A 15,230-nucleotide genomic window follows, 5' to 3' on the forward strand; every position below is an offset into this window, starting at 1 on the left:
AATCTGCAACACAGGTGTTGTCTCAAGCACACCTGATGCAACTAATCAAGGGCTTCATTAGTTGCACCAGGTGTGCTTGAGCAAGAACACATGAAATATCTGAATTGGCTAGGTTTGTTGAGTGTCACGTTTGACTACATGTTAGAAATATGGCTAAGTCAAAAGAATGGTCCAAAAAGTTTAGAGAAGATATCATCGCCCTTCACAAACACCGTTGGAAGCATAGTTCGCAAGTTCAGAGTTAAAGGAACAGTGGTTGTTACATTACCTGGACGGGGCAGAAAAAGGAAGCTATCAATGGCTACAACCAGATTTCTGAGAAGGCAGGTTCAGAAAAACCCTTGAGTGATGGCAAAATACCTGCAGCAAGACTTGGTGGCAACAGGCACTGAGGTTTCAGCTTGCACAGTAAGGCATGTACTAAACCATGCCAGAACTCCTAGACGTACACCACTACTGACCCAAAAGCACAAGAAAAGTCGCCTTCAATTTGCTCAGAGTCATATTAATAAGCCACAGAAGTTTTGGGATTCTGTTCTGTGGAGCGATGAAACAAAACTGGAACTTTTCGGCCCTATGCTGAAAAGAACGATTTGCCTACAGTTAAGCATGTTGGTGCTTGTGATGCTCTGGGGCTGCTTTGCATCCTCTGGCACTGGAAACCTGCAGTTTGTGGAAGGCAAGATGGATTCATTGAAGTATCAGGAAAACCTAGGAGAAAATGTCATGCCGTCAGTGAGGAAACTGAAGCTTGGGCGTCATTAGACCTTCCAATAGGACAATGATCCCAAGCCTACCATAAATTCCACCAAGGCTTGGTTGCAGAAGAAGTCCTGGAAGATTCTACAGTGGCCATCACAGTCATTTTATTGAACCCAATCAGAAAATCTCTGGAGAGATTTGAAGAAGGCGGTTGCAGCACGAAAACCCAAGAGTATTATTGAACTGGAGGCCATTGCTCATAAGGAACGGGCTAATATTCCCCAGAAACGCTGCCAGAAGCTGGTGTCTGGATATACATCTCGTTTGCAGCAGGTCATATAACGGCAAAAGGGTGTTCTACTAAGTACTAAAGATGCTTGCCATGAAGGGGTTGAATAATTTGGAGACTGCAGAAGTCATTTAAAGTAGAATTTTCAGTGGAATTTGGGGAAACCACTTGAAACATTTGATGTGTTGTGCTATTTCAATTACGCTGCTGAAAGTCAGTAAATTTTGCCAATAAACCTGATTAGCAATAATAATTAGAAATAATAATTTCAATTTCAACTGTATATAAAGATATATAATTGCACATCTTCCATACAATTCAGTTCAGCCCAAACCCATAAGTGTGAAAGTGATTATATATCACCTAGATAGGGGGAAGACAAACAATGATTTTATAATATCTGAATATGTAGAGTAATGCAAGATAAAGGACAATTCTGTGAATAAAATAAGTCAAATCTTTGTTATTACCATGCCTGTTTGTGGCATCAGAACTCCATGATGACCTGGTACAAAAGCACGACGTGAAGTACACTGATAAGTTCACTTCTCTTCACTTATATTTATACCCAATAGGAATATGTTCTGATTGGCTAGGACATGCTATACAGCCCATCAAGAATTTGCATATCAGCTGCGGTCCACCAGTAAATTCCTAATGCTTTTACATTTTCATTCCAACAACCACTTTCATGTGAAATCAAATTAACTGTCAGGGTTTTTTGTGTGTGTATTTATTTTAAAAATAAAGATCCAAGTCTAGATCGGTAACAAATGCTTATTTACGAGACGTGCGAGAACCAATGGTGTGCATCTCCGTCATCCTGATTTGAATATTAAATGAGAGCTGGCCAGAGTACCGATATGGTAGTAACTGTTTATTTTATTATTTTACTCTGGCTATTCACGATTGTGTGGTTAGCTACAATCACATTGTACATTTAGCATTGGTATTTTCCATGCCAAGCGACTGTCAGTTTTTTCTTTCTTTTTTCTTTTATAGTCCTTTTCTGTCTTTTTTTCTATTGTTTGACTAAAGTGCTTGATCATGGCGTGATCCTGTCTAAAAATAGTGTTAAAATGGCATGTGTGGTATCAGCTCTACTATCTCTCTCTCTCTCTCTCTCTCTCTCTCTTTCTCTCTCTCTCTCTCTCTCTGTTTGAATAATTCAGATAAAGGAAAGAAAGGACTCAATTAAGTTGGCCTAAAACCTGTGCTCACTGCTCCCACCATGCAAGCATTAATGATTTGCAGTTTTGCATATGTAGATGTGTGTTTATCTGTGCTAGCCGGGGAAATAGAAAAGAAGACTATTAACAATCCGAAAGCTACCAATTTAAGCTCTGTATCATCAGCGTCCTTAAATTACATACTCTCTTTCCTTTCCTCACTGTGGTCAATCGCTGCATTCTGTGGTCGAATGTTTTTGTATAATAACACTAAACTGTACATTTAACCGTCATCCCAGGTAACAGATTTTCTAGCTGTTTCACAGAAGAAAGAGTCGGAACAACATGAGGGTGAATAAATTATGACAGGGTCACATCTTAGCCAAAACGCCCCAAATGCACTAAAGATGACTCCCTCGACCTCTCCAATCTGTTTGTGTGTTTTCTGTGCACACAATGTTCCGACTTTGAAACTATATCCAGCACGCCACAACCCTGCCCAAAGTGTGTTTACAGCTGAGCTTGTTGTGTGTTTGCTTTGTTTTGCGTGTCTGAGCAAGAGCGTAAAGGGATCTCCCAGCAGCCCTTGGGTACTGTCAGACTTTGAGTGACAGCAGAGAGCTGCAGGATTAAGGTTGGCCGAGCATAAACAAACCCCGAGGTTTCATCTGCCAGGACCACTCGCACACGCTTTATGACTATTTATGGTCCTGAATGAGACTCGGACAATACTCGAGCAGAACCTTTGAACTTCTAAGGTTCTGATGGTTCAGGAATCAAAGAGGCTCTGATGCGACGAGCATTACGAATGTTGGTGGTCATGCCACATGAAACACACTTTTAGTTCGTTTTTGAGAGTAGTACTCTGACTATTTTAATTAGTTTTATATATCTGTCTGCTACAGCTCATAGCCTAGTTTATTGAACCTGATCTGTTGCTGACCAGATGTTAATCATCACATGTTAGCTGGTAATGCAGGTTGCCCAAGGACATCCCAGCTAACAAAAATGCTAATGTTTTCATTTGTTCTGTGAATTATTTTTAAAATCTTTTTCTTGGTTATGCAAACATTAGAGAAAACACTAAGGGAATGATCCATGTATATATATTAGCATAGATCTTAACTTAAATGGTTGTGTAAATCATGAATGCTTAAGAATACAGACCTAATCTTGGCCTTTTTCTTTTTTTAAAGTATACATTCAAATGATAATTGCAAAAGTGAAATGAGCTTCAAAAATGGAAAGTGTAAAAACGTTATAAAAGTTTAAATTTAATGTATAGGTAAAGCAAATGTACTGAACAAATTTTGTTTTCACAAAATATATACATATATATACACATATATATATATCTAACCGAGTTGTGTTCCAAATTTGAAGTTGATATCACAAAAAATAGGCTAAGCACGCTAAAAGGGTTTAAAGAACCGTTTCTATTGTAACTCAGTGTCCAATTTCACAGTATGAATTTTGAGAGTTTGAGCGTTCGAATGATACCTATCTTATGATGATTACTAAAATAAAAGCATGCCAAGTGTCCCTCTATACCTGGACACTAACAGTTAACAGGCTATATTAATTCTTATTAATACTTAAAATTATTATATTTTATTAATTCTTTCATATAATAATTTCTGTGTGGTTTTCTTTTTTGAGGAATAATGCAGTCATCCTGTAAGTATTATATATAGTGGCTATAAACATGCACATACATCTGGTCAGTTTATCCTCTGTGGCTAAATGAAACGGGTGGAAACCCCTGTGGGTGTAACGGTGAAACGTTAACGTCCCTCCTCTCCTCTGTGTCTTCACCTCTCCTCTCTCATTCCCTGCTTTTGTCCTCTTTAAAGTGGTCGGTGGGGTGTTAATAATTTGTTTCTCTCCCTTCTTTTTCATCCTTCTTCACTCGCACTCTCTCATCTTCCTTAAGAGAGCGGGATGGGGTCCTTTAAGGGTGCCGCCCTCCCTGTTCTTCTCTCTCTTTCATGCTTTCTTTCTCTCCCTACCTCGTTTCTATCCTTTTTCATGCTTGGCGGCCCCGGTCCCACCCTTTCAATTTGGGCGCACCGCAGTGACTCTCTCAGAGCGGCTCAACTGGAACTGTTGCTATCTTTGGAATCTCCCTGTGTGTGTGTAAGAGATTACAGTGAAAGTTCATATGTAAGTACCCAGCTAACAAAAATAATATGTTCTAAGAATGTTTTGGTAATGTTGCCGTTAAGTTCTCTGAACGTTCAAAAAGTCCAGTTTTTGAAATATTTAAACAACTTTTTTCTTGGTTATGTGAACATTAAGGACACATTCCATTTTAGAATTCTGAAAACATTTTGGCGGTGTTACATTTGAATGTCTGAACATTCTAAAACAAGAAGTAATGACATTTTTTTATGTTAACATGTCAACTAAAGCGTTTCAGAAAAAAACCTATAAAAAAAGTATATGTAACGTTTTTGTGCTAATGTTTTGAGAACATGATTACAGGCTAGATAACTTTTGAGCGAACGTTCTATAAACGTTACTGGAAGAATGTTTGTTGATAACTTTGAGAGAATATTGCCAGAACGTTTGCTAAAGTTCTGAGAACGTTTCCTGTTAGCTGGATATTAGTTTCAGCCTCAGAGGTCACTCCCACGGACTAAAACATATGGCACACTTAATTGGAAGACAATTCAGGATTTTCCAAGCTGTCATCTGATTGGTTACATTTTTCAGGATGTCCAGGAGATGTGTGTGTGTCGTTCTCAGCACTTTTCTATGCCCTTCCCTCGCTAACTTCCCTCCTTCTCGTTCACTCGGATATAGCCTACGTCTTTGCTTACGTTGCATGAGTGCCCACTACTGGCAGAACCCTTGCAATATTTGAATGGATCGCCCTGAGCCCTTGGTCACTTAAATCTGCCATGGAGCCATGCTGTTGTCTTCTCCGCATAACTCTTCTAAACTGCTTAATTGACTTACCTTACAGCTTTTTTCTCCTCCATCGTTTGAATCATGTGTTGAAAGTGAACGCACTTCAAAATGGCGGCAGGGTTCCCCTGATGAGAAGTGCATAGGGAAGTTTTGGAGTGTACGGCCTCGTCCGAAATCGCATACTCTCTTGAGTCTGTACTTATTTTGAATAAGTAATTATTACTCCACGACCACTAAAATAGTATGTCCTATATAGTATGAGTGCATGTAGTATGAATGTAATCTGGACGTACTACATTCACCATGTTGTCATTATCATGTGACCTACCAGCGTCAGTTACGTCGCTTCACTGTCATTCATAAATCCTCTCCTGTGGCCTCATGGGACAGTAAAGTGTGTCCACACGTCAGAATATCGCTGGAAGTAGTAGGTCATCCGGGTACTTTTTGCCTACTCTTTTATGAGTACTGTGAATTCGGACATACTTTTGTCACATACTGTTATTCGCCTATACAATATAGTTGGGAAGTGTGCGATTTCAGATGCAGCCTATGTCTAAAAGTTAAAGACACAGTTAAAGACACAGTATGTAATTATTGCCACTAGAGGTCGCATATACAAAACAAAGGCGTAGCTTGATGACAGGGAATGATGGGAGTTGTCGTCTTCACCTCCACTGCTGATAGAATGTGACTCGCAAATCATGTTCTGGAGGAGGTAATGAAATAAAGTGTACACATTTGCACACAAGTGAACAAAATATATAACACTTTGCTAGTGGTTTTTGGAAGTATGAATGGAGTCTAAGCATTATTACACGACATTACAACTGCAGAAATTTGTGAAAGGTGATTTGTGGACAGGAATTTCAAAACAGCGCTATCTTAATATAATAACGTTGTATTTATCTAGCGCCTTTAAAGTAGCCTAAGCTTCTCAAGATTCATTACAGAATACAAGAAAAATACAAATCATTATAAAAAGAATACATCAACACAGGAAGTAATCGAAATTATATTAAAGTAGCTTAAAAAATCTAGCTGAATCTTATATATATATATATATATATATATACAATTATTTTGATTAAAGTATTGTAAAAACATAAGTTGCCATGACTTACTGATTATTATATCATATCTTTTTTTTACAGTGGAGGGTTAAAAATGGACCCATGCAAATATAGGCCAAATTCTAAACTCCAGTCATGCTTGTGTTGCTCTGATAGTGTTTCTGATGATAGTAGGATATTAGTTTTGGTGAGTGCTGTACAAATGTTTGGCTTCAGGAATCAGAGCAGGTGAAGAGCACAGTGAGAGCAATAACGTTTGTGCAAAAGCTGCCGCTCTAAGTAGAAAACAGGCTTAAACTACAACTAATACAAGCAACAATGAAAACAACCGTCCCAGCTGGAGCTGATTGAAGTCCCTGTCTCTTTTCTTTCCGTCGCTCTCTTTTTCTCCCAGGCCTTCTATCCGCTAAGATGATTTCACGCTAAAGATCAGCCATTTGACAACACACACTTTAATTAGATATGTGTGGAAGAGGAAAGACACACACACACACACACACACACACACCAGAGGAAGCGAATATGTCACAAAACTGATCAAGTTAAAATACGGCCCATCTGACACTTCACTCTTAAAAATAAAGGTTATTTATTGGCATCTTGTGGTTCCACGTTGAACCTTTAACGTGCATTGAATCTTTCCATTCCACAAGAGGCCATTTATAGTGGAAAACGGGGTCTTCAGATTATTAAAATGTTCTTCACACTAAGAAAAAACTGTTATTTTTAGAACTGTTCACTGAAAGTACTTTGGGGAACCTAAAATAGTTCTTCAATGGCATCGCTGCAAAAACCTTTATTTTTAAGAGTACTTTTTTTTTTTTTGCTTGCTCAATTTACCTGATTAAAATGTTAGACAATTCTTGACCTTCAACTTAATTGCATTGCATTACATTTGTAAAACAGATGTAGAGTATTTTGAGTTTTGAGTAGATACTGCTGGTAGGTTGTAAGTACACCGTCTGCTAAAACTGGGTAGGGAATTTCAAATCATGCTTTTTTGACATTTAGTGCTATTTTTGTGCAAAATTTTAATTTTTGTTTTGTTTTATGAAGCACCTGTCAAGGTCATAAAGCCTATTTGTAGGACCATTAAATAGGTTTTTGCATTGTGACAGTATTTTCAAGTACTTTGCATTTATTCATCTCTGTGCCCAGCTAAAAAACAATATGCTCTAAGAACATTTTGTTTAAGGGAAAGTTCGCCCAAAAATGATATTTAATCCATGATTTACTCACCCTCAAGCCGTTCGAGATGCATATGTCAATCTTTTTTCAGACGAACATATTTTCACGATGGAAGCGTCGTGACGTAGAACGAACGTAGAGTTTTGTTTTGCTCTGCTCTCTGGCTGCGCTGTCACGTTCATTCTACGTCACGACGCTTCCATCTCCATGAACGCGCGCCGACCGCCACCGGAAGCCAGTTATTTTCGTTTATAAAGTTTTAAATATGTATATTTTTACGACAAAACCGCACGGATTACCCTCAGAAGGCCTTCGTTTATCCCCCTGGAGCCGGATGGATTACTTTTGTGAAGGATGCATGCACATTTTCGGTCTTGAAGCAGCTGGACCCCATTGCTTCACATTATAACCACTGAAAGATCTAAGACATTTTCTAAAATAACTGAAAATGTGTTCGTCTGAAAAAAGATTGACATATGCATCTCGAACGGCTTGAGGGTGAGTAAATCATGGGTTAAATATCATTTTTTGGCGAACTATCCCTTTAATATTCCTATTCTGAATGTTCTCTGAGCGTTCAAAACGTCCAGTTTAAAAAAATTAATAATAATAATATTGGTGGTTATGCAATCGTTAACTCTTTCCCCACCAGCGTAAAAAAATAAATAAAAAAAAAGGTTACCAGTCAGCACCAGCTTTTTGGATCGTTTTCACAAAACATTTTATGGCCCCCAGAATATTCTGTTGTATGAATATCTGAACATACAATATATCAAAAGAAAGAACAGAGTCTCTGCTTTTAAACAGCAACAACAAAAAAATATTCTAGCTTCATGAATTCTTTTTTTCCATCAACACTTGTGGAAAGGTTTCATAAAAAAGCAACATTTTGAACAAGAAAATCTATGTCCGGATTGGATTCAGAAATATGATCAAAACATAGATTGAATCCTTCAGTGTTTTTTTCAGCTTCACAGTTCTTTACCTCTTTGTGGGTTCAACATTTCTTTCTGTAACATTAGGTTTTGATTTATATGCTATATCACATTTGATGATCATGTTATTTTACATGTGCATAAGCAATGCTTCTGTCTTGTTTCTGCTTCTTCTTTGCCTGTGTTTTGATTTGGAGATTCAGTCCTCTTTCAGAAGATGCGTAATAGCACCCCCTACCGTATAACATTTAAAACATTGATTGCCGGAAAATTCCGTCAATGGCGAAAAATAGTTCAGGAAACGTTATGTTACTTTTGAATGTCATCTGAACATTACAAGTAGTAACATTTAAAAAATGATGAACATTAAACGTAAGCCGCGGTCACACCAGAAATTTCTACGGACACTGCAACGGTCGTGGTATGACGTCATACTCTGTAGCATCTTTTTTATAAACATAAATTCAACATATAACAAATCTGCTCCATTTTACCGCAAAAAATATGCATCCTTTTAATTCAGACAAGAGGTCACATCGTGACTTATTAATCTTCTATCGGTCACACGTCTTCATGTGATACGAAGGCCCTGTCCCAAATGGACCCCTAAAACGGATCTTCCTCTGAGTCTGCGTATCTCGCTGGTTTGCGATCTCAGCAAAAGTGCGTATTGAGGGCACATATCTACCGCAAATGACGAATGGGACACCCTGCGGTCTTAACAGACACTCGGCGGCCATTGTAAGTCTACAAAACCCCAAGTGCACATGAAGTGTACCATTTGGGACAGGGCCGAATTCGCAGATCAGAGTTCATGAAACACGGCAAAATGCTACATTTCTTAGCATAAGCTTTCTGCATGCATGTGAATGGAAATCAATGGAACGAAAAGTGTATTGTTACCGCCCTTCAAACGTATCAAAATCTATAAACAATGTTTTTGTGAACATTATTAAAGACCAGATAACTTTGATCAAACATTCTATTAATGTTTCTCTAAATACTTTGAGAGACCGTGTCAGAACATTAGCTAAAGGTCTGAGAACATTCACTGTTGGCCAGTGGAATAATCAAGGCTTTTTTTTAAAGGGATTCGAGTCAGAAACATTGGGGGTATAAGTCTTATCACTCTCACACTCCTCATCCAGCCTGTACTATAGGATAGATTACTTCTCTATCAGTCTATCTGCCCATTAGAAGGAAAGAGCAGAGCCTCAATACCAGCCAAAGAAATGAGCATCAGAAGGATTAAAATGCTTTAAAATGCGATCGATCCTGCTGGATGCTCAAACAAAACGATTACACAACAATCTCTTGAGTTAACGATCGTTTGAACAGTAATCTGGATTACGGCCCTCATGAGTCTTGTATTGTGGTGTGTGGATACGCTCTAATCTCATTCAGACCGAGAAGGCAGATGAATCTGATCGGTTGCAGTTGTCCGGAGCAACAATGAAAGATTTGATGGCACAAATCTCGCAATTTGATTAACATCGCCTGATAATATCTCTCCTGAAATGGCAGAGCTGTTATCGCACGTTTGACTTGAGACAAACTGGCTGTATGTGAAATAAATCACTGAGAAGCTGCACGTACCGTGATATTTCAATGGGTCATATCACAAAGAATACATTTTCCTTAATCGTTTGAATAGGGATACACTACTATTAAAATTACATTTACATTACATTTAGTCATTTAGCAGACGCTTTTATCCAAAGCGACTTACAAATTAGGACAAAAATTAAGCGAGTCATCATGAAGAGGCAAAAAACAACAACAACGCAAGAAGTGCTCAGAATACGAGGTTCAGGCATTATTCAGAGTAGCATAAGCCCGATAAGTGAGGTTTAAAGGAATTTTTTATTTATTTTTTTATTATTATTTTTTTTATGAAGGTAAGTGCTCACGAAAGAGATGGGTTTTCAGCCGTTTTTTGAACGTTGTCAGTGATTCTGCATTCCGGATGAGGGTGGGGAGAGTGTTCCACCAGCATGGAACTGTGAATGAGAATGTTCTGGAAAGTGATTTTGTGGCTTTCTGTGATGGAACCACGAGACGTCGTTCGTTGACGTTCTGGCTGGTAATGATAAGCCGTTAATTATATTTATCCCATACACAAAAGAAATATATTTTCTGGATATGGTTTGGAATATATGCACATATTTGAAATTGGCCCAATAAATATATTTCATACTTATATTTCATATATTTTTGTTATATTTCAGAATATATTTCAATGTATTTTTTTCTGTACGGGTCCCCAAAAGTGTCAAAAATATATGTGGCATATATTCCAAATACATTGAAATATATTCTGAAATATAACAAAAATATATGAAATATAAGTATGAAATATATTTATTGGGCCAATTTCAAATATTTGCATATATTCCAAAACATATCCAGAAAATATATTTCAAATATAATTCTTTTGTGTATGGGATGTTATGGCCGATGCTAAATTTCTTTCTTAAAATAAATTTAAAATAAACACTAAAGACTAAAATCAATTGTTTTAATTGCTGCAAGTGGCATCAAATTATTATTAAATTAAGATTCATATTTAGTCTCTTCTGCTCACCAATAGTGCATTTGTTTGATCAAAAATACAGGAAAAACAGGAATATTGTGAAATATTATTATCATTTAAAATAACACTTTTCTATTTGAATATATTAAAAAATGTCTGTGATCAAAGCTGAATTTTCAGCATCATTACTCCAGTCTTCAGTGTCCCATGATCCTTCAGAAATCATTCTGATATGATGATTTGCTGCTCAAGAAACATTTCTGATTAATATCATTGTTCCACAATCTTCATATTTTTGTGGAAACTGTGATACATTACCAGTCCAAAAGTTTGGGGTAAGATTATTATTTGAGCACCAATAATAATTGAGCAGCAAATCAGAATGATTTGATTTCTGAAGAATCAATTGTGTGTGTGTGTGTGTGTGTGTGTGTGTCAATCATTATGAATTCAGAAGTGAATTCTGTACTCTGGTTCACATTCAGAACGAGAAATAGGGTGTCACTCCTAAAGCTTTACAGTGTGTTTGAGGCCTTTGGGACTTTGACTGGGTTGTTTTGCTTGTTAGACTGTACATTTCAGTTCATTTGCACTGCTAAAAAAAAAAAGACATCCAACCCCAATTTGCGTCACACTAATTTCCGTTCTAGAGTTACCGTTCCTCAGAGTCTCTCTCTCTCTCGCTCGCTCTACAGGCCCTGAGGGAGGGTGAGGAGAAGAAAGGAGACATGAAGAAGATAAAGAAAAGGCTGATGAGGAGGGCAGGAAAACAAGCGCACAACCGCACCCGGTGGCACAGGATTCCCATTCAGCCCCGGACAGGGACAGAGCGGCGCCTGTGTGTGTGTGTGTGTGAGAGCAAGTGTTTAGGAGCCCACGCATCCTAGTGGCCGATCAAGTGTCTCTTTCAAAAAAAGAATGGCAGACAAGACAGCTCGTTGGGTAAGTGTGTGCGTATGCATGTGTGTATTGTCATGTGTGCGCATTCATGCTAGCCCATGTAAAAACCCTTCTTTGGTACCCGAGCGCAGATGATGAGATGCACCACAAACTATTCAGTATTGTCAGAAGCACACAAGATATCATCCACGTCTATAAACAAATATTAAAGCACCTGTCATTGAACACAGTCAGACACACATAGTGAATAAGCTGAATTCTGCACTGTAAAGTTGACTTTATCTATAGGATAACGTTAGTAAAACATATACTTTCATATATTTTAAAATGTAATTTATTCCCTGATCATTACTCCAGGCTTCAGTGTCACATGATCCTTCAGAAATCATTCTGATATGATGATCTGATGCTCGAGAAACATTTCTGATTATTATCAATGTTGAAAACAGTCGTGCTGCTTCATATTTTGTGGGTTTTTCAGGAAAGCAATAAAGCCATAAACTTTGTAAACACAATTCATGACAAAGGAATAACTTAACTTGTGGGATTTGGATATGGTGAACAAATTATTTAATCTAGTGACATTTTACTTTTGATCAATTTAATGCGTCCTTGCTAATTAAAAGTATTAATTTCTTACTGACCCCAACAATTTGAAAGGTAGTGTACAGTATATATTACATTACATTATATTTTTTATTAGATATATAGCATGTAGATTTCAAACATGACCGCAATTGCATTTAGTGGCACTAGTGGCACAAAAACCCACTGCACCTTCCCAGCTAACAGAAATATGTTAAATAAAGAACGTTTCGGTTATGAAAATGTAATTCTTGAGTTTCATCTGAACGTTCAAAGCGTCCAGTTTTTGGGTTATGTGAACGTTAAGGAAACATTTATTTGAGAATTCTGCAAACATTATGGGAACACTACTTTTGAATGTTGTCTGAATGTTCAGAAACAAGAAATATTAGATGAGCGAGCTACTGTTTCAGAAAAAAAATGTCCCATGAACGATGTGTAAATAATGTTTTTGTGCTAACGTTTTGAGAACATTATTAAAGACTTGATAACTTTGAACAAATGTTCTATTAACACTTTTGGAAGATTTTTTGCATTTATCTTTGACAGAACAATGTTCTGAGAATGGTCCCTGTTGGGTTATTAACAGTAGTATTATGCTTTTCAGAAAATTATTTTTCACACATTAACCTTTGTAATCTTTGCGCGCTGGAATTTCAACATTGTCATTGAGACGACAAGATGTCTACTAGAGCTGTTGTGTCTTATGCAGTCTCGAAAACATCCAATCCGAAACAAAAACCAGGAACGATTGCTTCTGTGTTCCATGAGCGTCTCGTATCGGTTTATCAGCTGGTCCACAATAATCCAGATGAAGATAGCAATCCTGCGTCTGTTGGTTAATCCCTGTCGGAATGTGCGTGAGTGTGTTGCCCGTATTAAGATACGGATCGCACATATTACCTTCCAATGAACTCTGAGTAAAAGCGATGTAAAATCAACATGAGTAAACATGGACGTCGGTTTTATACTGTTTTTTTTTATACAGTATTAATAAAATTCGACCTATGCTTGAGACTGCAATGTATGCCTACTAACTAGAGTATGTACCTGCACTATTAAAGTTACCATGAAATCAAAATAACCTCCCCTCCCTCCTGTGTTTACTGGCGTGAGGGCGGAGCAACCTGTCACTCACATGAGATCCACCAATAGCAAACCACAACCGTCCAATAAATTCCCCATGGACAAAATCAAGTCCCGCCCTAATTTTTTCTTCAAGTAGCCATTTTACTCGAATATAAATCACAATAGGGAAGAAAAGTCTATCGCAATTTTCTTTTCTTGCCAACTTTAAAAATAAATGTTCTTTATTGCCTTCTATGGTTCTATCGGTCCGTTCACACCAAGAACGATAACTATAACGATAATAACTATTAGCGCCCACACTAATGCACGATATCGTTCTGTTTATTCTAAGCGCGCTGCTGTTTTGTTGCATGCTGCTTTAAACGCTCAAGCTCAAGATTCTGATTGGCTGTTAATGTTTTCATCGTTCATCAGCTGGAAAACAAACGCTCGATATCATTTCTCAGTGCTGTTATCGTTATAGCTGTGGTGTGAAAACTGCTATTCTTTCATATTTAGAAGAATTATTAGAACTATATCTTTATTTTTATAGTTATCATTCTGAACGGGCCTTATGAAGAACATTTGACATCCTTTCCACAAAAGCTTCTTTATAGTGACAAAAGGTTCTTTAGATTATTCAAATGTTCTTCACACACACACAAAAAAATAATGGTTCCAGAAATGTTCTTTGAGGAACCAAAAATGGTTCTTCTACAGCATCAATGGTGTTCTAAATGACTATTTCTGAAGCCCCATTTAGAGTAGAATGCTGCCTTAGAAGGAAGCCGCCTATGCAGACAGTGAGATGTGTTTTTGCAACGAAGCTTGTTGTCGAGCAGCAGGACACAGCGGGGCTGAAGCATGAGAGCTGAAAAGTTGCGCAGTTCTGTGTAAGTTCAAGACACCGAGTGCCATCGGGTCACAGCACAAACAGCTCACGTCGAGCTCGTGGGGCAGCTTTTCACACTCACGCAGAGCTCGTGATAAACCCACCAATCACAGGGCCGATCACAAGCTCAGGGTTCAAGTGTGTGTCAAGGAGAGAATGCCCACCGTTCTCCACTGTCCACGTTCTGACCATAATAACACACATGGAGGAGCTTCAGAGGACCAGATCAATGGATTCCATTGGAATGAATCCAACATTCCATTTTCTTGCATTTGAATCTCATAAACTGCTTTGCAAATATGTCTTAATCATGAGAATGATCGGCTTTACAGGATCAGGAATCCAGAAATTGTTTTTACCTTCATGTTTTTGTTTTTTTGAAGGTTCTTTAAAGAAGATTTATGCAGCTCTTTTCGTTAAAATGAATAACTCAAATTTCAGTCTGCTAAAGCATCATATGGTGTCAGAAGACTTAAATTACAGTAGTGATATCTGTTTTTAATGACCCTACAAGTTTGATTAAACCATCAAAATATGTGGAAAATATCAAAACCCTTAACTTGGTTAAGGTATTTAGCTGACCAAATTATTAGACCAAAAAAGGCAAACTATTTTACTATGCAAAAAATATCTATTGGAAAAACAGAAAAAAACATACAGTGTCTACAACATAATCACTTATTAATATTCCCGTTGGTTCTCTCTTGTTTTTTCATGTGTTCATAATTTCTACGTATGACAGCCTGGCCAAAAAATTATGTCTGCTCAATTCTGCGTGTTTAATTGCGTTATCGACTCCAGGAACAACTATGCAGTATGATCAAAATCTTTAACACATTTTTTTTTATATTTATGAATAAATGATGAAGATGTCAATTTAGGCCGGACATCACTTAGTCACTAGACATGATTTTAATGTGGTTTTGTTTTTGGACAAATGTGGTCAGTAATATTAACTGTTATTATATGAATGAAAATGATCT

General features: G+C 37.5%; 1 protein-coding gene across 1 annotated transcript in view; it reads left to right on the top strand.

Moving 5' to 3' along the window:
* Positions 1 to 3,994: 3,994 nt before the first annotated feature.
* mdh1aa (malate dehydrogenase 1Aa, NAD (soluble)) overlaps positions 3,995 to 15,230 on the top strand; it is a 30,595-nt gene continuing 19,359 nt past the window's right edge. Inside the window, exons 1-2 of the mRNA XM_084403180.1 lie at positions 3,995 to 4,323; positions 4,876 to 4,949. The gene's annotated coding sequence lies outside the window, so the exon portion shown is untranslated. The remainder of the gene's footprint in view (positions 4,324 to 4,875; positions 4,950 to 15,230) is intronic.

This window comes from Rutilus rutilus, assembly GCF_951802725.1.
Source record: "Rutilus rutilus genome assembly, chromosome: 2".
NCBI classification, from domain to species: domain Eukaryota; kingdom Metazoa; phylum Chordata; class Actinopteri; order Cypriniformes; family Leuciscidae; genus Rutilus; species Rutilus rutilus.